This window comes from Littorina saxatilis, linkage group LG11, assembly GCF_037325665.1.
Source record: "Littorina saxatilis isolate snail1 linkage group LG11, US_GU_Lsax_2.0, whole genome shotgun sequence".
NCBI classification, from domain to species: Eukaryota; Metazoa; Mollusca; class Gastropoda; order Littorinimorpha; family Littorinidae; genus Littorina; species Littorina saxatilis.
The window spans coordinates 13,366,107-13,388,983 of NC_090255.1; the positions used below are offsets into that span (position 1 = coordinate 13,366,107).

General features: G+C 41.2%; 1 protein-coding gene and 2 long non-coding RNA genes across 3 annotated transcripts in view; 1 reads left to right on the forward strand and 2 right to left on the reverse strand.

Moving 5' to 3' along the window:
* The window catches only part of LOC138979792 (solute carrier organic anion transporter family member 4A1-like), a 90,272-nt gene that overhangs the window by 29,013 nt on the left and 38,382 nt on the right, over positions 1 to 22,877 (reverse strand). The gene's annotated exons all lie outside the window — the stretch shown is intronic.
* LOC138979787 (uncharacterized) lies at positions 1,098 to 9,719 on the forward strand. The gene is made up of 5 exons (XR_011460131.1): positions 1,098 to 2,192; positions 3,690 to 3,806; positions 4,659 to 4,764; positions 5,515 to 5,667; positions 6,621 to 9,719. It is a non-coding gene; the product is annotated as an uncharacterized lncRNA (long non-coding RNA).
* Positions 13,184 to 22,864, reverse strand: LOC138979788 (uncharacterized). The gene is made up of 6 exons (XR_011460132.1): positions 22,184 to 22,864; positions 21,534 to 21,602; positions 20,298 to 20,391; positions 19,149 to 19,319; positions 18,596 to 18,695; positions 13,184 to 15,222 (listed from the first exon to the last, which is right to left on the reverse strand). It is a non-coding gene; the product is annotated as an uncharacterized lncRNA (long non-coding RNA).

Genomic DNA, 22,877 nt, shown 5'->3' on the forward strand with positions numbered 1-22,877 from the left:
ACAATTACAAAAGATAAGCATGACAGTAAAAAAAAATTGAAAAAATTAAAATTAAAAAAAGGCAGAAAAATTATTCACATGACTATATACACGTTGTAGGCTATACATACATTCTTGCGTTATGAAACACTGATGCTTTATGGATAGATATCACCCTGCACATAAGAGAGAGAGAGAGAGAGAGAGAGAGAGAGAGAGAGGAGGTATTACACACCGGTACGACCGAACATAAGGTATCAATAAACTCCTCTTGTGCAGCGGGTTGAAAGTATACCCTGATCCCTCGGAGATATACCTCCACTCCGGTCTGAACGACCTCACGTGACATGTTATATGGTAGAAGAGCATGCTGTCGCTTATTCTCCTTCTGAAGATGAGGTATACCCTCAGTTCGGTTAGACTGAAACGATGCTCAAGCAGTGGAATTTGTGTGTGGTTTGTTTCAGAGCAAAATGTTATTTTATCCAAACAAGAAGATATTCTCGCGCACCGCCTTGTTCAGGATATCCACAAGTTGACAATGATGTGTGCGAAATAAATAAACAATGAAACGAACAAGAACGGACGGACGGACGGGCAGACTGACGGACGGACTGACGGACGGACCGACGGGCAGATTGAGGGACTGACCGATCGATGGACGGACGGAGGGACGGGGGGAGGGGGGGGGGCGGCGGGAGGGGGGGGGTGGCGTTACGGGTAACCCCTCCTGATCCGGTCCTGCAGGGTATTCCTTCAACCCTCTGCACAAGAGGAATCTATTGATACAGACTGAAGGACGGACGGACTGATGGACTGACAGACAGACTGTCGGACGGACCGTATGGACGGACATACGGACGGACTAAAAGGACGAAGGAACGAATAAACGAAGGAAATAACGAAGGAACGAAAGAGCGAACAAACCAACCCACGAATGAACGAACGAACGAACGAACGAACGAGCAAACAAACAAACAAACAAACAAACAAATAAACAAGCAAACAATAAACAATAATTGTGTGCAATCTGGCCCATTTTCAGGGCATTTGTCAAACGTTTGGAGGAGGTCCACAGTTAGGCCTGGGTGGGGGGGGGGGGGGGTTGTCCCACCAACAGGAATTCCCCCCCCCCCTCTCCCCTGTATTGGGCCCTGCACAAGAGGAATTTATTGATACGGACTGAACTTGAAGAACGGATTGACTGACGGACCGACGGACGGACGGACTGACGGACGTACTGAAGGACTGTCGGACGAACTGTCGAACGAACGAACGAACGAACGAACGAACAAACGAACGAACAAACGAACGAACGAACTGACGAACGAACAAACTGACGAACGAACTGACAAACAAACGAACAAATTAGCAAATGAATACATACATTCGCAGAAAGAAAAAGGCAAAAGGTACATTTGTGGAGTCAGTAAGGGGGGTGGGTGGGCTTCCGGAACCCAGGAACCTTGGGAATCCCCCCTGGCCTAGAACACACACACACTGATCGACACTGACACACACACTGACACACACAACTTGACGAACGCACACACACACACACAATACACACACACACATCCACACCGGCACACACCGTCACACACACACACACACACACACGCACGCACACACACACTGTGACACACACACGTAAACACACACACCGGCAATGACACTGACACACACACACGTACCGTACACACTGACGGGCACACTGCCGGGCACACACACACACACACACACACACACACACACACACACACACAAACACAAACACATACTGACATACTCGCAACTGACATAGCAGAGGGGGGTGGTAAGTCATTTGAACGTTTAATTTCTTTTGTCACAAATTTAACTACCCATCAACAATTACAAACCGTTCCTTGTGTTTTTATTTTGAGATAGTTTTGTATTTTTAGTCACTGCAGCGAAGGGACATCACTCCCGCCACCTTATCTGTATCTTCTTCTGCTTGTTGCCGCAACACGTGGAGACCAGTCCAAATCGTCCAAATGTAGTGGTCATCTGCAGAGACGCCGCCGTGCCGTACAGCTTATCCTGGATGGGAGTCGGGATTCGCTTTTTTTGCACTGCCATTGATGCCAAGAACGGAGCAGCCATGCAGGGTCATTTCAATTTTCATCCAGGAATGGCACAAGCGAGCCAAACCGGCCGATGGTCTTTCGACTCCATGGAGACAGCTGGTGAAGGTAATACTATTTTTATTCCTACATTTGTTGACGACAGAGTGCAACGTTTCTAAAATATGATCGGTGCTAACAGAGCAGCAGGAATATACGTGCCCTTGATGACTTGGTCACTTTCGGTTTCACGGTACCAGTAAAGTCGATCGAACCCCCCCCCCCCCCCCCCTTCCTTTTAGGACCTAAACAAATCTGAAAAAATCAGGTCTTGAAAGGAAGAAGTCTTGAGATGAGAGTAAATATAGAGAGGTTGTGGACAGACAAATCTGAGAAAACAGGGTCTTAAAAGGGAGGGAGTCTTTAATCAGGGGATATTAAAAGTGTTGTTCCACTGTACTACCAAAAAGAGGGGATACTGTTTGATGTTACTGTAAAGACTTACAGTACTTAACACTGTTCTCTCCGATTGCCAGTGTTTGTACTTTGTAACAGATTGTATGACCGGCACGGTTGGCCTTGTGGTAAGGCGCCCGCCCCGTGATCGGGAGGTCGTGGGTTCGAACCCCGGCCGGGTCATACCTAAGACTTTAAAATTGGCAATCTAGTGGCTGCTCCGCCTGGCGTCTGGCATTATGGGGTTAGTGCTAGGACTGGTTGGTCCGGTGTCAGAATAATGTGACTGGGTGAGACACGAAGCCTGTGCTGCGACTTCTGTCTTGTGTGTGGCGCACGTTAAATGTCAAAGCAGCACCGCCCTGATTGGCCCTTCGTGGTCGACTGGGCGTTAAGCAAACAAACAAACAGATTGTATCCTGAAATTTAGCACTCCATGTGTTAACATTTCCACTTCCAGGTCTGTAGTGTGCAAACGTGTTGTCACTGTTACAGCTGAAATGAACTAACAAGAATACTAGTCTGATGTACATAAAATATGGGAGAGGTTTGGGGTCGGGGGTGGATGGCAAGCATAACATTGATAAATGACTATAGTTTTGCAGTGGTTTGCTCTCTTGTACTATGAGTGTTAACAGCAATTGTTTATAATTTGTTACTCAACTTACTGTAAGGACTATTACTATTAGCTTTTCTCAGCAACTGCAAACAATTGTGACTTAATTGCAAGAGCGCTTCATTAAACATTGGGACACTTCTTTTGGTTTTTTTAATGGCTATAGTGTAGAAACTAGAAATGCTGAGATACATTAATGTAGTCATGAACAACAGCAACAACAAAAACAAGAACATGTTTTGAATTCTGATAGCTAATGAAACTGACAGCTTGATTAGAATTATGTAGTTTTTGCAATTGCTGACTGAGTTGCATCCTTTGGTTTTACCTTGCATTGATTATCACCTTTGCTGACAATTGACTCATTGAGTGCAGTATTGAGTAACGTATAGTTATTTTATTTCAAGTTAACTTCTGGCTCTGCATGGTGTTAATCCTACTCAAACTTAGTCAAAGTAAGGTATCATTATTTATGAATAATGTGAAGTTGAAGATACAAATTAATGAGAAAGTTTGTGTATTTTTCTGTACACTCTTGCTATTTACTGTTTCAGTGCTGAACCATTTGCTTGAATGCTTGATCAGATGATGACAGAGTGACACCTGGTGGTACCCAATAAAACTGCCTTTGCTGCTATAAAGTCTACAAGAAATTTCTACAATTCAGAACAGTAAGTGCATGAGGTTCCATTTTAAGCTGTCAAGAGTAAATCTCAGGAATAGATTAGAAGATTTAGTTATGTCACACGTCTTGCTTTCTTGACTTTTCTCACACTCTCTTGTCAGACTCAGAGAGTGCATGATTGTACATTTTTTTTACAGTAATTTTTTATGTTCCTAATTGGAAAACAAATGTGTCATAATCTTAGTGTTTAGGATTACTATATGGCAGAGAGAATCATGGAAATGATTGGGCGATGGGGGTGTGTCGCTGGTGTGCAAGAGGGTGGGTGGGTGTGGAGAGAGTAGTGATGGTAGTCAACTACTAACTAAAAGATTACTGATTGCATACATTTAGTGTTTATTGATTTGGAGGGTGGGGGAGGAAGGCAAGCAGTATTATTACATGTGTATGGGTATACTAGTTGTGCATGTTCCAAATGGGGGTGGAGGTTGGCATGGCAAGCAATAGCTCAGTCGGTATAGTGGCCTTGAAACCGGTTGTGGGGATTTATTTCTCAGAATTGACGTTGTGCAGACTCTGCTTGGTTTCTGAATAGCTTATTAAGCCTGTGACTGTGTGCATACATAAAGATCTCAAGTTCACAGTTTCAGGGCTTGGAATTAATGGAAACATCAACACACATGTAGGAAAAACTCAAAAAAAGGAGGGGGGGGGGGGGGGGGGGGGAGTTTGGTCCCACGGTAGTGTTTGAATGAAAGCAATCTTACTTTTTAAGAGGGTAATCTTGCAGGACTATGATTCTTACATTGGTAGTTGACTAGTGTAGTTGTGGTTTTGTACTAGTGAGGAATGTCATCTATGTCATGTGATTTCTTGCTTCTTCTTTTTGTGTGTGCAGCTAAAGATGTTGGACCTTGCCTACAGCCTAGTTTTGCATAGATCTCCAACACCGTGGCTTTACTCTGAGACACCACAGAAAACACAGCCTTTTCTGCTGCTGAAAGGTAAACATTAGGTTAAATTTGTGTTTGTTTTGATTTGTATGTTTTCCTTTTGTAGTCTATGGCAGGAGATTTGTGCAGGTGTACAAATGGTAGAGGTGTCAGAGGAAATGTCCACTTGTTACTTGTCTCTATATCAGTATATATGTATCACAAATACGCATCAAATGTACTGGTAGAGACCACATGGACAATTTCAAGCACTTTTCTGCCAGGGGTAGGGTCAGCTATGTAAGAATCATGTCTTACTCTGTTCATGCAAAAATAAGGTTCTGCATTTGAATGAGTTTGAATCAGGCACCTGTGTTTTTGCTCTTGTTTGTGCCCTCTTGTGAACTGTTAACTTATGAACAACCACCCCAGCAAGCAACTCTTTACTGTTCTGAGCACAACAGAAGGGCGCATGGTCTGGGCATATGGATGGTAAACACATCTCATGCACAAGTACAGGCCTGAAAGTGGCGAGTATTTTCAATTACTCGCCATGGCGAGTAAAAATCATGTAAATGGTGAGTAGAAATGTTAATCTACTCCCCACATGCGAGTAAAGTTGATAAAACAAATGGTTGTTTTGACGAGTAAAGTTTCAGTAAATTATGAGAAGTACATGTACTAGCAGTGCTTCATTTTGTGGACTTTCAGTGCTGAAGTATGATTGTGTGGATTGATCATTTTGTATTCTGTTATTCAGATTGCCACTTGCTTTCTTTTACATATATTTACAAGATGGTGGCTGATTTGTGTGTGTTGCAGAACACAGGTCCATGAATAAAAGAACCCAGCTGGTATTCTTCATTCATGGAAAATGAAAGGAAATTTATCAGCCAGGATTCGCCACTCACTCTGCTAAGGGGGAACCCCGGTCAGCCCTACAGTGGATGAACAGCTTGGTCCTTGGAGGGAAAGGTAACTACTGCAGCACTTTAGAAGGGGTCTATGTCGACCAACAGTGGCTGTATTCCCTGTATGTTAATTTCCTGTACATATACAGGGAATATACTTCCGTTAGACGCCATGGAGTTACTTCAAGCTTACGAAAGTGAAAGTGATTCAATGGACGAGAGTACCAGCGAGGAAAACATAATACCAGGCTGTTGGGGGTGGGGGTGCAGATGTTTCTTTAACTAAATCCGTTTTGATAAACGGTCGAAGCATGTTTTGCTTGACTGGATGCCGCACGCGAATTCAGGATTTTAAATAGATTCTCCTATCTAACCGCAGTCACGCGCTTGGCGCAAGATTGTACGATATTATACTTCTTTACAGAAAATCCAACTGTATTCCCGGTACACAGGGAAAACACCTATGGCTATGGGGAATACACCTTCTTTTGGTCGACATAGACCCCTTCAACCTTACAATATGTGAATGTGTAGAATATTATGCTTTTGCTTAAAGCTTGTTACATATGACTAAGACAGAAATGTTAATCATTCCTTTGGTGCAAATCATAAAAAGAACAATAGCGATCTGATGTACTGTGGATCAATCGAGGAAAAGGTGTGTATGACCTAGAAGAAACTGGTTTTGAAAGTGCTGAGGATGGATGGAACATTGATGCAATATTATTTACTACATTGAACCTGGGTTTCAAACTGAAGTGCTTTTTTATGCTTCTTGTTATATATATGGTCTCGATTGACTCCTGTGTTCAAGAGACTGTAAACAACCATAAACAATCTTGTGTTGTTATGTGGTGGTGGTTTTGCTGTTGTCTAGCATCTACCCGTAATTGGCTTTATCAAATGCACCAGAAACGAGCATGAGTTTGTCGGATTAGTGAACTGTTTGAAAAACTTTAATGTATTTGTGGTTGACAGGTTGTTATTATTTCTATATTGTGTTCTTCTTTTTCTCAGGTGGGCTGTCTTCTGAAACATATGAATCGGGAGCGTCACATCTTTCTTCCTGAGACATCCCCTCTTGAAAATGGTGTGGCGTTTAGCTGAATGGAAACGTGGCAGTGTCCTGTTTTTCATAGCTTCGATGCGCGAAGTTGGGGATTTCAGCAGAGAATTTATTGATTGATTAATTAATTAGTTATTTGAGGTCACCTCACTCCTTAGTGTTATTTAGGGGGATGGGGGGGGGGGGGGGGGGTGGTGTTGGCCTGGATCTTGTTAGTGAACTTTCTTTCTGGCAACTCGCATCAGAAATTCCAGGTTTGCTTTCAAGGCAATAGACGGTTTTTGAAAATAATTCTGTTAGGATTATCAGCAGTCCGGAGGTGTAAAAATCCCTGTACTGCAGTCAGGTTTTTCAAAACATCTCGAGCACGCTCTACGCCTCTGACGGGCTGTATCCCACAATCGGGACAAACGACCAACTTGGATGTGTATGCCATGCGCACAATATGATACCCCTTGCCTTTAAAAATCAGCGGTCACGAGTTCATCAGAGTTCAGAATTTGTTGTGTAAAAGATAGCCGCTGTCAGCTAGCCATTCGTGGCTCAGGTGATTATATTTAATACAAATTTAAAAAAAGGTTTCTTATGTAGCGCACGCCGCACAGCATACACATCACAGTCAGTCGCTTGTCCTGATCGCAGGATAGCGTGAAACATGCTCCGGGAGACTGCCAATAATCCTTACATAGTTATTTAAAGAAATTGTGTATTGGTACAGCATGTTATGCATGTACTAAGATAGCTATTTGTAAATATTTGGTAGATATTTATGGTGGTGTCCCGAATTGCTCCCTCCCAATTTGCCCCATCCCATATGGTCCCCAATTATTCTTGCATTTTGCTGTGAGTAACATAACGTGTGCAAAGGCATTTGTCTGAAGCGCATTTCCAAAAAGACCCCCCGCGGGTTAGGGGGAAGAATTTACCCGATGCTCCCCAGCATGTCGTAAGAGGCGACTAACGGATTCTGTTTCTCCTTTTACCCTTGTTAAGTGTTTCTTATATAGTCAATGTTTGTACAGATTTTAGTCAAGCAGTATGTAAGAAATGTTAAGTCCTTTGTACTGGAAACTTGCATTCTCCCAGTAAGGTAGTATATTGTACTACGTTGCAAGCCCCTGGAGCATTTTTTTTATTAGTGCTTTTGTGAACAAGAAACAATTAACAAGTGGCTCTATCCCATCTCCCCCCCTTTCCCTGTCGCGATATAACCTTCGTTAAACACCAATTAAAGAAAGAATTTCCAAAAAGCATAGTTACCATTTGTTTTTTTAAATCTGAATCCGTGACTGTTGTTCTTGAATTCTCTTTCGTTTAGGTTTCCAAAAATGCTGATATAAAGGGGAAGGATAGTTGAAACTGTAACCGTTTACATTTTGCTCCCAGATTTGCAGTTGTTGTTTTTACTAGGAGTTTGGACGGGCTCGGTGTTCTTGTGGATAAGACATCGGCCTCCTATTCAGAAGGTCATGAGTCAAAATCGCGGCCGCCTGGTAGGTTAAAGGTGGAGAATTTTCTGATCTCCAAGGTCATTGCTTATGTGCAGACCTGCTAGTGCCTTATCCTCCTTCGTGTGTACACGCAAGCACAAGACCAAGTGCGCACGGAAAAGATCCTGTAACCCATGTCAGAGTTTGGTGGGTTATAGAAACACAAAAATACCCTGCATGCTTCCCCCGAAAGCGGCGTATGGCTGCCTGAATGGTGGGGTAAAAACGGTCATACACGTAAAAATCCACTCGTGCAAATTTGTGAGTGAACGTGGGAGTTTCAGCCCATGAGCGAAGAAGAAGAAGAACTATGAGTTTTACTCTTTTAAAAAAATGATTTTCAAATTCGAAGATTGCCACAACAGTAGTCTATCTCATCCGACTTGAACCCTTCAGACTCCCTGTACATGTACTTGCAGTTTAAACTCATATTTTGTCTGAGAATAGTTTTCAAATGCAAAGTCCTTCAGAAAAACTGCGAGATAAAAATCTGGAGTGCTAATATCGTGTTGGTGTATCGTGTCAGTGGCCGAGTGGTAACGCACTTGCGCTCGGAAGCGAGAGGTTGCGAGTTCGACCCTGGGTCAGGGCGTTAGCAATTTTCTGCCCCCTTTCCTAACCTAGGTGGTGGGTTCAAGTCTTTCGGATGAGACGAAAAACCGAGGTCCCTTCGTGTACACTACATTGGGGTGTGCACGTTAAAGATCCCACGATTGACAAAAGGGTCTTTCCTGGCAAAATTGTATAGGCATAGATAAATTTTCATAAAAATGTCCACCAAAATACCCGTGTGACTTGGAATAATAGGCCGTGAAAAGCAGGATATGCGCCGAAATGGCTGCGATCTGCTGGCCGATGTGAATGCGTGATGTATTGTGTAAAACAATATTCCATCTCACACGGCATAAATAAATCCCTGTGCCTTGAATATGTGCGCGATATAAATTGCATAAAATAAAATTAAAATAAAATCCCCGAGCTTAGAACTGTACCCACAGAATACGCGCAATATAAGCCTCATATTGATTGGTATGTAAGAAATGTTAAAGTCCTTTGTACTGGAAACTTGCATTCTCCCAGTAAGGTAGTATATTGTACTACGTTGCAAGCCCCTGGAGCAATTTTTAGATTAGTGCTTTTGTGAACAAGAAACAATTAACAAGTGGCTCTATCCCATCCCCCATCCCCCCCCCCCCCCCTCCTCTTTCCCCGTCGCGATATAACCTTGAACGGTTGAAAACGACGTTAAACACCAAATATAGAAAGAAAGAATAATCTTTGAACAGCATTTGGTTGGAAAATGAAAGTCTTCACAAAGCTATCTTCTTCTATTTGTGTGGGTTAATAAATAGGATTTAACATAACAATGTGGTACTGGTATGGGTTTTGTAAAGTGATTACTCAACTTCTGTGAATTGTACCTTCGTGGTGATCATGCTACACACTGGGTAATTCAAGCACAGAAAATAATATTTCTTAATAATTTGGCCTTATAAATGTACTCCGTGACTGTATTTGTATATGGTGAAAAGGAGAAGATATAAAATTTGTGAAATAGGACTTCGTATTTGGTTTTGTCATAATGAATTTGTTGTGTGTGTGTGTGTGTGTATGTGTGTGTGTGTGTGTGTGAGCATGCATGCATGCTTATGTGTGAGTGCACAATTGTGTGTGTGTATTAATCCAGCAGAAACAGCTTCTCTTCCATACATTTGAATCATTTATATTGATACCACATGGAGACTATTCTGAACACACAAGCGTGGTTTTCTCTCTACAGTGCTTTTCCTAAAGTTAAATATTGAATTTTTGAATTTAAAAGTTTTTGGCACACCACTTTAAGATAATGCTCAAGGAAAATAAATAGTCTTCTTTTTTCATTAACGCTTTTTCTCACAGTGATGTGTCAATATCTCAGACGCAAATCCAGAGTCATGCACCGTTTTATGCTTGGGAAGCGCACTATACTCACTTTGGTAACGGTCACTGTTAGAAACATGCATACCAATCAATCAATTAAGCGAAAATGAATGATAAGATTCGATTATGTTCTTCTTTTTGTGCACAGGCGGTTATATACAAACGTGCATAGTGTCAAAAGAAATCACACACACACACACACACACACACACACTGAAAGTATGAAGAAGCCCCTCCAACTTTTGGTTGAGTTTGACTGCATTACCTTGAGGAGACTGACGACACTTCACAATGGAAAAAATAATAACTTTTACATTTCAGTGATTTGTTTTAAGTACAAAAGTACAAGTGAAAGTAGAAATAAATTAATGTGACACTATCCCGTAATCACATATCAGGGTCAACTATAATCAGTCCATTGGTTTACAAAACTTTATTCAATTTGTTATCATGACAGAAACAATGCATTGTTTTTTTAAGATAACTCAAGCATAAATGCTTATTTTAAGTCATCCTGGTATGTACATAACAAAGTTTAGCATGATGGCGGACTAGATACATTTACTCATTTCAGACAACGAAAACAAACAGACAAACCTGATGCGCAAGCAATCAAAAAATGGAGGGGGTGGTAGTACAGAACTTGGTGGGGGTAAAAACAAGAAACAAAAAGAAATGGGGTACGAGAGAACAGAATTCAGCATAAGGGGGAAAAAAAAGGACGACGAAGACTTGGAGCGCCAGAAATGTTGGAAGAGTGGGTCACGTCACAATAATATTAAATGCACAGAAGACACACACGCAAAGTTAATACATTTTGGTGATCGGCGAAAATGGCACTAAATTACATAACGATTGGGCCATAATCGATAAGTCGAAACAAGGACACAAAACACGAGAGAAATTACGAAGAACAATTGGTCAGGCAGCATTTGTCTCATGACAGTGTCAAATGAACATTATGAATAAAATGTAGAGGCTCATGTACGGAACATGCCTGTTTGTCTTAATAAATTCTTGTACAGTTATGAATATGGTCTGATTGACATTCCGGGAATATTGCGGGATGCCTTTCAATAATATTTCAATGAACTTATAATCAGTTATCAATTGACAATAATCGTACATCTCTACACAAGGGTCAATGCAACAAATAGTGCTCAGCAGTCTCCCTTGGGTAACCGCACTCACATTTGGGGCATTCCTTGAGGTGCCACTGACATAAATCAAAATTCAAATCACTCATACCAATACGCAGTCTGCAATTATGGACTTTTTCAAATCTATCTCCAAAATAATAATGACATGGTACTTTAAAATCAACGTTGATTGCAGTAAAGTAATTGACTGACAATTAGGGTTGTATGTGGGGTGCCTAAAATTTGAACTTTTCTTATTCCCGAATATTTTTTGTGGGCGCAGAAGCACGGGGCAAATGGTATTGTTTTTTTCTGGAGGGGGATCAGACAATATAAAACCAATTAGAGGCCGAGTTGCCTGACAGAAAGGCCAATTCTAGCCCCAGTCCATGCCGGTTACATGTAATTAGCTATGCACACATTTGAGATCGATACCCAACCTTACTGAGCATCAGTTCTTTGCGTTATTTTAATTTTCTTGTTTTTCTTTAAAATAAAAAAGGGAATGGTTTTATTGATGTCATTTTATTATGTCATTATCTAGTCAGCATAAATGACTTTTGTGGATACAGGAGAAAGTGTTAAAATGTGAAGATTTCAAGTGTGGTTTGTGGTCATCTGCTCAGTTGACCACTTAAAATGTTGTTTCATTTGATGATACGTTTTGTTTGGTGTTCCCGCTTGAATGTGACAGTAAGTTGTACAATGTTACTCTGTGTGTGTGTGTGTGTGTGTGTGTGTGTCATGTGTGTGTGTGTGTGTGTGTGTGTGTGCGTGCGTGAGTGTGTTTGTGTGTGTTGGTGTGTGTGTGTGTTTGGTAACCGGCTTTGTACAGCGGGACCACCTTATTTTGTCATGTATTTTTATTCATTCTGGAGCTTTATTAAATAAACTGCCCATTTCAATCACAACTCTGGTCTGGTCTTATTGTCAGTGTTGCATAAATGATTGTATGTGAGCTTGTGAACATACAAAGAAAAAAGAAAGAAGCATTCTGTGTCGAAATATCTTGACTAAAAATCAGGCGGAAGACTACACCTGTTGCATTTCCTATTATGCTCAGGCAATTATAACTGAGGGCGGAAGCGACAATGATTCGTTTTCCCCCCAGATAACATTAATTTGTAGAGACGGAAAAGGAACACGCACATTCTGGAACTGATTTGTGTAAATAACTGAGAGGGTGTTTTGTCTGTTTTGTGAAACGGTCCTCACACATTTGCAAAGTTCCACAGTTAGGCAGCTGAATTAAAGCATTACATAATGCATAGTGTAAACTCTAGGCCTACTTCAAGGTCTTATTACTTCAAGATGCATACACGTGCTGTTGTATCTGTTAGTGCTTGCCGGACCGTGACCAGTGCTGATTAAAATGGCTTAGATTGTTACTAATTTGAAACTACAGTATGTCCTTTTTACGCGTTGTGGCAACTGAATTTTGTTGGTACCGATGATTTATACAAAGACTTTTATCACAGGTTTCTTCCATATCAAACATTTATACTTACCTTCAAGTTCGAGTTTACCTTTACTTTCACGAGGAGAGTCTGTGTGTGTGTGTGTGTGTGTGCACGCTTAAATATTCTTGATTTTTGAACATAAGCAGTTTATCTGTCATGGAGTTGTGTGTGTTTTCATGTCTGCGTGTTCTTTTCCCCCTCCTTCCTCCTCTCGGCAGTCCGGCTTCAGTCATTTTATTCCTCCCCTCAAAGCAGAAAGCAGCATTGTGTTAATGTTCAGAACTTTGCCAGGTTTTTTGTTTGTTTGTTGTGCTTCTTTAATTTAGGTTTGTTGTTTGTTTAAAACACTCAAACATACGCACACATCCACACGCACACTTTTACTTTTTAAGTTATAATAAGTATTGCATTCAGCCACGTTTTTTTTTCTCAGTTGATATTCTGATTTTTGCCATTTTTTTGTGTAATTTGTTTTTGTTGTGCTTGTTTGATGTAGGTTTGGTGTTGTTTGTCGTTGTTTGTTTAACACACACTCAAACACACACTAACCAGACACACACACACACCACCACCACCACCACCACAAGAATAGGTTTACACTCACTTTTTCCTCCACGTTTTAATTTTGGCAATATCATTAACCCAGGATTGCAAAGCAGGGATCATTTGTCAATTTCATAACAACGTACATACAATTTCAGCTGGTCACTTCAATAAAATGTGCATCATCACAGGTTTCTGCTGGAATGACAGTGTCTTATCTGTCAACACAAAATACACACACACAAAATGAGTGTGATGCTGTATGCCTCCTAACAGATCCTAACTTCACCCTCCAAACCTCCCTGCAGATGTATGTTCTGTGCACAAAAATAACCTTTTAAAATATACAAAATGCAAACGACATTTCTACATTTGTAGTTGTGCTGCAGACCTGTTTACCCCCATAAGTGTTTTGGAGTAATGCTCAGCCCCAAAAATAGTAATCCTGGTACAAAAATAGTAATCATCCAGCATTCGTCGCCAATTACAACGCACATGACAACTGTGTCTGCGAAACGCAATCATGCACATATATCCATCATTCACAAACAAAACACATCAAGTCAGTTTTTGTAGTCATCATAATGTCAAAGAAGATTACATCAAAAGCACATGCATCACTGATTTTTTTTCGTTTGCTCGTAGTAGGCCTTTTTCAGTGTGTCAAGAGCTTCTCTACTGTACTTGCGCTTGCTGAAGGTACTGAACTTGTCAAATTCAGGTGCACGGAGCCCCTGGGGCTTTTAGTCATACCTCAGGCAGCTATCTGTTAGAAGAACTACCAAGTTTCATTGACTTGCACCCAAAGAGTCAAGAACTGCGATTTTTTTACGAATCAATTTTGTACTCGGACCCGGCTGGTCTTGACCTATTTTTGGATCTAAATTTAGATCAGGTAGATCACCACATCATGCACAAAAAGACACGTCACTAAGCAAACTATGTCAGACATCATCATGAGTTTGTATAAAACAAAATGGAGGCCGGAATCACTCAGTTGAATCGAACTCCGACCAAACACCACGTAATAACTAGGTTAATTTATGCACTCGCGTGAACAAGAAACTGTCGAGCTTCACAGATGTCGTCGTTGGGTAGTTTTGGGTTTGTTTTACTACCATAGGAGGATTTTTGAACTGTAAATGCACTCAGCTGCAACAAAAACGCAAAACGAAGGCTGTAAGCTGCACTGTGCCTTTAAGTAGCTCAACACAATGATCGCAGCCCAGGGTGCTAACACAGTTTGGAAGGTCAAGGTTTTATAGTATGCTTCACTAACGGGATCTTATAAAAAAGCTAAAACATTTACCACTGAAGAAAAACCATCTCTGAACAATTAAAAATTGTCACACTACTAGTTTTACATTTTGAGGATCTTGCCTAGTGCACAGCTTTTTATTATGAAACATTTGTATTGTAAACAAAAGAAAACACAATGTCTTGTGATCTGTAAATGTTCTTAATACAGGGAACTTTATACATTGTTCAAGTGAAGTACTGTACAGCCTATTTAGCTTGTTCATTTTCTCCCTATAATCTGCTACAATTCAATAAACTGCTGTAAACTTGTGTGCCCTTAAAGTAGATTTATGTCCTTCTGTGTGGGCACCTTCTTCTTCTTCTTCCTCTTCAGTGTTCAGTGTTTGCATTTGGATGTGTGCTCTCTGGCCAAGTCTTGTTGCACAGGGGTACGGGTGGCAAGAAAAGGCCACCCTCTCAGAACGTGTTGCAGAGTCTGTTCTTCCTACCCTAGCCACAGTCGCACGCTGTAGGTGCAAAACCTATCCTTTTGATGTGTACCTTCAGACAGCAGTGTTCTGTGCAAAGGCGAAAGATGGCTGTCTGTTCTGCGTGAGTAAGATGGGGCTATGGTCTTGAATGAGCTGGTAGCTGTCTGTCTTAAAAAAAAAAAAAAATAGACATCAAAGAAGCTGCAGCACCAGCCAAGTGTTGACTGTTTTCTTTATGCGTAACCTGGTCCTGGCAGTAGCTGTTGTCCATCTGTAAACAAGCAAGATCATTATTATAATATATTGATGGTGTATTTGTTTTACCCAAAAGACGATTAAAATAACATTTAATTTTTGTTTTAGTTATGTGGCATACATGCAGTGGAACGATCATATCTTGTGGTATCTTCCCTCTGAGAAAAAAACTACTATTCAAAATGTACTTTTACATACTTTTTTGTTAACTTAGGCTTTTGAAGATCCACATCCAATCCTGCCACAATGTAGGCACAATCATAGGCTAAAATTGTCAGGGTTATTTACCATCGAACTGTCCTCAACATTCTATGCTGACACACACACATGCACACACACACTGGCACAGACACATAACTTGACTTCACTTTGGAAGGTTATGTGATGCTTAAATCATTTGTCTTGCCACTAGTTCATCACAAGTAACCACTGTGTTTATTGCTGGTATGTGCTTAAATGGAGGGATAGTCTTATCCCATGGTAAAAAAATTTTTTTTAAAAAAAAGCCTGGCAGGTGATGTGAGATGTGAGCCAAACTGTGTTCACGAAAAGCAGCCGGCCTTTAATAACACAAAGCTGCCTCTGTACACAATTCTGCTTTTACACATGCTATCCCTTAACTTGGATTCATACCAAAAATCAAGCCTGGTTTCATAGGAAACAGTCAGAATGTTGATTCAGCATTTAGAATGATAATCTTATTTCATGTACACGCCTTGGCAAATCTGACAATTAAGTAAGCAGAAGTTTTCTTCACGGGACGGATTTGCTCATTTTATTATGTAGCAATGCACTTCACTTGGTCACATACACCCCCCCCCCCCCCCCTCTGTGCACAGTGATAGTTTTAAACAAGGAATTCTGTAAACACAGGGGTGGTCAAATACACCCCCCCCTTCCCTCTGTGCACAGTGATAGTTTTAAACAAGGAATTCTGTAAACACAGGGGTGGTCAAATACACCCCCCCCCCTTCCCTCTGTGCACAGTGATAGTTTTAAACAAGGAATTCTGTAAACACAGGGGTGGTCAAATACACCCCCCCTTCCCTCTGTGCACAGTGATAGTTTTAAACAAGGAATTCTGTAAACACAGGGGTTGTCAAATACACCCCCCCCCCCCTTCCCTCTGTGCACAGTGATAGTTTTAAACAAGGAATTCTGTAAACACACGGGTGGTCAAATACACCCCCCCCCCTTCCCTCTGTGCACAGTGATAGTTTTAAACAAGGAATTCTGTAAACACAGGGGTGGTCAAATACACCCCCCCCTTCCCTCTGTGCACAGTAATAGTTTTAAACAAGGAATTCTGCTGTAAACACAGGGGTGGTCAAATCCACCCCCCCCCCCTTCTCTCTGTGCACAGTGATAGTTTTAAACAAGGAATTCTGTAAACACAGGGGTGGTCAAATACACCCCCCCCCCTTCCCTCTGTGCACAGTGATAGTTTTAAACAAGGAATTCTATAAACACAGGGGTGGTCAAATACACCCCCCCCCCTTCCCTCTGTGCACAGTGATAGTTTTAAACAAGGAATTCTGTAAACACAGGGGTGGTCAAATACACCCCCCCCCCCTCTTCCCTCTGTGCACAATGATAGTTTTAAACAAGGAATTCTGTAAACACAGGGGTGGTCAAATACACCCCCCCTTCCCTCTGTGCACAGTGATAGTTTTAAACAAGGAATTCTGTAAACACAGGGGTGGTCAACTACACCCCCCCCCCCCTTCCCTCTGTGCACAGTGATAGTTTTAAACAAGGAATTCTGTAAACGCAGGGGTGGTCAAATACACCCCCCCCCCCTTCCCTCTGTGCACAGTGATAGTTTTAAACAAGGAATTCTGTAAACACAGGGGTGGGACTCTCTTGTGATGAAAAAAGAGGAAATCACTTTTTTTCCAGGGGGTTCGGGGGCATGTTACCCCGAATTTTGGTTAAATGGTACATTAAAATCTGTGCAATCTGACAAAAAAGACATTCTCCACACTCCCCAACCTCCCCCCCCCCCCCCCCCCCCCTCAAAATTACTATTAGTTATCAGGAGTTTTCAGTCAGCACAATTTAACTCTCAAGCCTCCAGTGTTCTGTTTCATCTCCACGTCTCTCCAAATCATTCAGTCAACAAGTCATAGATATTGTAATGAAATGTGACGCGGAAAAATAGATTACTCCAGCAGAATTCGTAAGTTGTGTCCGCGGAAATCCGCGGAAAAGTCCCACCCCTGAAACAGCACTACTCACTGCATGGTGCCTTTTCCAGAAATAAATTCATCAAAAAATGTCAACTCACAACAGCAAGAGTCAGTGTGTCGATTGTTCATATGTGACAAAGTTGAGGGATGAGCTTATCCTATGTTAAAGCCTGGCCAGAACTGAGACGGTGACGAGAAGTAGTGTGCCTATAATGACACAATGCTTTCTTCGTAAGCAATTAGATTCAACATCTCAGATCTGGTCAGGCCTATACAAATGCCATCTCTCAACTTGGTCCATACAAAAATCATGAACCTGGCTTAATTCTGTACAGAGTGGGAATTTGTTTTTCTCTTTTTCGAAATCCAAAATAAGCAAAATCAGGTCTTAAAATCAATCAATCAATATGAGGCTTATATCGCGCGTATTCCGTGGGTACAGTTCTAAGAGCAGGGATTTATTTTATCTTTTTATTTTATGCAATTTATATCGTGCACATATTCAAGGCGCAGGGATTTATTTATGCCGTGTGAGATGGAATTTTTTTTACACAATACATCACGCATTCACATCGGCCAGCAGATCGCAGCCATTTCAGCGCATATCCTACTTTTCACGGCCTATTATTCCAAGTCACACGGGTATTTTGGTGGACATTTTTATATATGCCTATACAATTTTGCCAGGAAAGACCCTTTTGTCAATCGTGAGATCTTTAACGTGCACACCCCAATGTAGTGTACATGAAGGGACCTCGGTTTTTCGTCTCATCCGAAAGACTAGCACTTGAACCCACCACCTAGGTTAGGGAAGGTGGGAGAAAATTGCTAACGCCCTGACCCAGGGTCGAACTCGCAACCTCTCGCTTCCGAGCGCAATTGCGTTACCACTCGGCCACCCAGTCCAAGTCCAAATGGAGCAAGTCTTAAAATGGGAGTGAATTTACAGATGTTATGAACAAGAAGTCTGCGAAAACAGGGTCATTAATAGGAAGGAGTCTTAGATTGGGGTGTCTTAAAAGGGGCAGGGGTGGAGGCCACTGTAATGACCATGAAATAATCAAAATAATACTATCAGTCATCTTATTCTCTACCAAATTTCTAGAGGTCAAGACAATGATACAGATTATTTACTTGTGTCACTGTTAGTGTCATTCTATGAATAACAGACCGATAGAAAGAGAGCTCTGTGTCTTGTACCTGGGTTCGTGCTCAGTTGCTTGAAAATTGACTTGTCAGAGGTTCTTCTTCAGCCTTACACCAGCCTACAGCGGTAGCTTCTACTTCACCAAACTTTGTTCTGAAACAAAACAAATAAAACACATCTTCAGGGTCAAGCATATGTATCAAATCATGATCACACAATTAAACCTTCTTCTTTGGTCAGTACTATTGAAGATTTGTTAATTGTTTCTTGTTCACAAAAGCACTAATCAAAAAATTGCTCCAGGGGCTTGCAACGCAGTACAATATATTACCTTACTGGGAGAATGCAAGTTTCCAGTACAAAGGACTTAACATTTCTTACATACTGCTTGACTAAAATCTTTACAAACATTGACTATATTCTATACAAGAAACACTTAACAAGGGTAAAAGGAGAAACAGAATCCGTTAGTCGCCTCTTACGACATGCTGGGGAGCATCGGGTAAATTCTTCCCCCTAACCCGCGGGGGGTTGTACAAGATAATGAAATAGAGTGAATTTTGAAGTGCATTCATAATTAAAGCCCAATCATGTGGTTTAACCTACCTAGTCTTGAAAAGCCTGTCCGAGGAAACAGATCAAGCACCCTTCCGCAGACCTTCCTGACGGAAGAGTCTTGGTTGTAACCGCTCACTTTCTAAAGTAGTCCATAAGCAGTTCCATGTGCCTATGTTATCACTGTAACCAGCTCCTTTGTGTACCTGTGATCTGGATGAGCTGCAACACATAAAACTTTCATATGAACACTATGTCAAGTATACCAGTTAGCATCCATCAAACACTGACTGACTGAGGAGCATCACAAGATCTGTTCTAAGGAGGTAACAACTATTGTCACAAAGTGTTTATGATACAGCTGCAGGCACATGGCACTGAGTGGTCAATTGGTGAGGGGGGGGGGGGGGGGCAGAAGTTCTGCTCAGTCTTGTCTGCTGATACTACACTTTGTGGTGGTGTAAGGCAGGGAATCACACCCCAACCACTGGCCCCGCCCACCTGGTGTCGAGTGCCTGTGGATACATCAGTCCCAGTCATGGCTGGCCCCCGGTTGACAACTGCCATGTACGTCATGTACGGGTACATTTACTTTGCAGTACAGATTAGTTTTCAATAGCAATGACATCATGGACGCACACCTGCCCAACGCAGACAAGGACAGCAAAATCAGGGACCAAACGTGATAAAGAGTAACTAATCGTCACAAACATCAAAATGCTTTGCATTTCTTGACCAGATAACAATCATTTCTGGGCAATTGAAGATTATTATTCCACCTACAGGCTATCACCCCCATGGCTGTTACTTGTAACACATTTCATTTCTTAAAATATGTTTTGTAAAGTAATACTGTAGTTAATAGATTTCTCTGAAAGGCACATTCCTTCTCATGAAAACAATTTGGCTCACCGTCTAAGATCTGGTCAGGCTTTAAAATGGGATAAGACATGATCTCTTAACTTGTTCACATACCCACAATGAACGGTCTGGTTGCTCTCTGCGCCAAGTGCGATTGTGTTATGAATAAATGCTGTAAAAGCTACAACTGTACTAGCTCATTTAAAAAAAAAATCACAAAATGTCACTTCACCACAGCAAGCAAACAGTGTGTTTATTTCTGGTATAGAACAGACACACACATACACACACACACACACACATACACCAAAGCAACACAAAAGCCCAAAACATGCCTACCATCTAAATGAGGAATCCAGTTCCAACTGTCTTCTGCCAATATAACACTGCCAGAGACACCATGGTGTAGAAAGTCAGTTTAAAGAGAGACTACCTGAAAGAAAAATGATACAATAATAATAAAACACCCAGTGCAATAGACATATTTGCTCGTTAAAGGCTTACTTTACCATGTAAAAACATTTTGCTTCACAGTCTCAGATCTTGTCAGGCTTTTACTTGGGATAAGATCATCCCTCTACTTGGACGAATAGCAACATAGATCAGCTTGAATGCTCTCTGTGCAGAGTGGTTTTTGTTTGTTTGTTAAAGAATTAGTTTTGTTAGCAACACTGGTACCTTTTTGTGAAAATATTTCATCACACATTTTAACTCACCACAGCAAGCAGTCACTGAATATATAATTTTTTGTATGTGGCCAAGATGAGGGATTCCATGTTAAAGCATAGCCACATTATACTGTAGTGACAAGGCAAGTGGGCCTTTAAATTGTAAACTGATATATTGTGCATTTTGACTTCTTCATAAATTATAACCCTGATGCAGGCAGTCATCAGTACATGTAGTGGTTTAGTCCCTTGAATGAGAAAAGAATGACTTTGCAAGAAAGAAACTCGGAGTCAAAGTCAAAATACCCTTTAAATTACATTTACAAACTATAGATTCCACAGGGTTTGAAGTTAGAAAGCTCTGAAAATAACTCTGCTATTTGAAATTGACTAATAGTATTAACTTATACCGCCATACATGATACACATGTACAGACAAATGAACTAAGGCTTGTGAAGATCCATAATCCTGCTACACAAAGACACAATCATTCAGAGGTTGAAATTGCCAGGGTCATTTTCCATCCCCATGTAGCCTGGATTTAATTACTGGCATGTTTTTCAGTTAAAGAGATGTGTCACTCAGAATGACAGGAGATGGTTCACTCAATGCAGAGCATAATATAACATTGATTTCTTCATGCCATCTGATTTGCAGTTGAATTCACAGGGCGAGAAAAATTCTAGACTGTCCTCAACATTCTATGCTGACTGTAAATTGTAATTATATAATACATCCACCCTAGCTAACTGGTACACTAATCACTTGCTCTGGCTTACTTCTTTTTCCAACATAATAAATCTGTTATTTGTACTTTAGCCTTTTGTGGTAAAATATTCTCATTACCACCAGTTGCACTCACAAGCTATTGCACTAGTGTATTTTGGAAATGATCAAAGGACTTACTTGTGTTCTACAACAGCACCATGTCAGTGTTGCGGGAAGAATGAGGCAGGGCTTGGTAATAACTGAGACCTGCAAGTAAACAGAACATATAAGAATCCCAGCATGTGTTATAATTTGTGTATATTATAAGGTCTTACATTGCAATAACAAACACACACACACACACATGCACACACTCATTCAATGTGCTCTATGTGCTAAGAATAAGAGTGATTGTTTAATGAATTAACGCTGAAGAAGCTACTAGTTGCTTAAACACATTCATAGCAAAATGTCACTTGATCACCACATCAAGCACACTGTATCTTCATTTCTGGTTGTATACATTGTATGCAAGTGGAGGGATGATCTTATTCCATGTAAAATCCTAGCTCAGCTGATCTCTCTCAACTTGGATTCATACCAAAAATCAGGAGCCTGGGTGTTTCTGTTCAGTGGGCATTTCCCTATTTGTTTTATTTGAATGCATTTCTTAAAAAGAACACTTCCTCTGCATAGCCGTCAGGATGTTGGTTCCACCTTTAGGAATGTGTCTTAGTGGACGGACAATCTTATTCCATGTACATGTTCCATTCCTTCGTGCATTATGTGATTCTACTGTATTTTAGTCATAAACAATGACCTTCATTCTAATAAGAAGAGACTATTACCTTTCACCTCGGACGTGTCAACTCATATTTTGCCGCTGAGTCGGTGGACAGTTGCTGGAAACCGAGTCCGTCGTCACACTTCGGGCTTTGGCAACTAAGTTCACTTTGCGGGTCTTTCCCCTTGTAACACCATACTTGTTCGATCACAGTTTCTTTGTTCATCGGCCGAAGCAGGCCCCTCCTTCGCTCCCGTCTCGGACACAGTTTCCTCAGTGCAGTCGGGCATGAGAGCCCGCCCTTGAACGCACTCTCCCCTGTACCGCATAGTTTTAAACCTCCCCACCTTTTTAATCTCCCTGTTTGCCGGAGCTAACCACTATCGGTAACAGTGACTCAACCACAGCAAGAACCCAGTCCTCTTCGGAAGAAGATGATGATCAAAGATGCATTGCCGACGCCGGCCATGTTGAATTAGTGAAAACCGAAACGTGGAAGCGAAACTAACTTATCTTCGGGAATCAATTAGGAAAATTATATGTGTAGTAGGTAGAAAAATGGCATTTAATGAGACAGATAAAACTCGGATCAAATGAGAAAGAAAGAACTATCCAAACTTGCAAGCACAGCCGCGGTAGTCCTAAGTACGTACTGAAGTTCCCGATCCATGTTTTAGTCTAACCAGCGCTGTCTCTAGTCTATAGATGCGCAACAGGATAAGAGATACCCTGAGGTTATAAGTGATACTCCCACACTA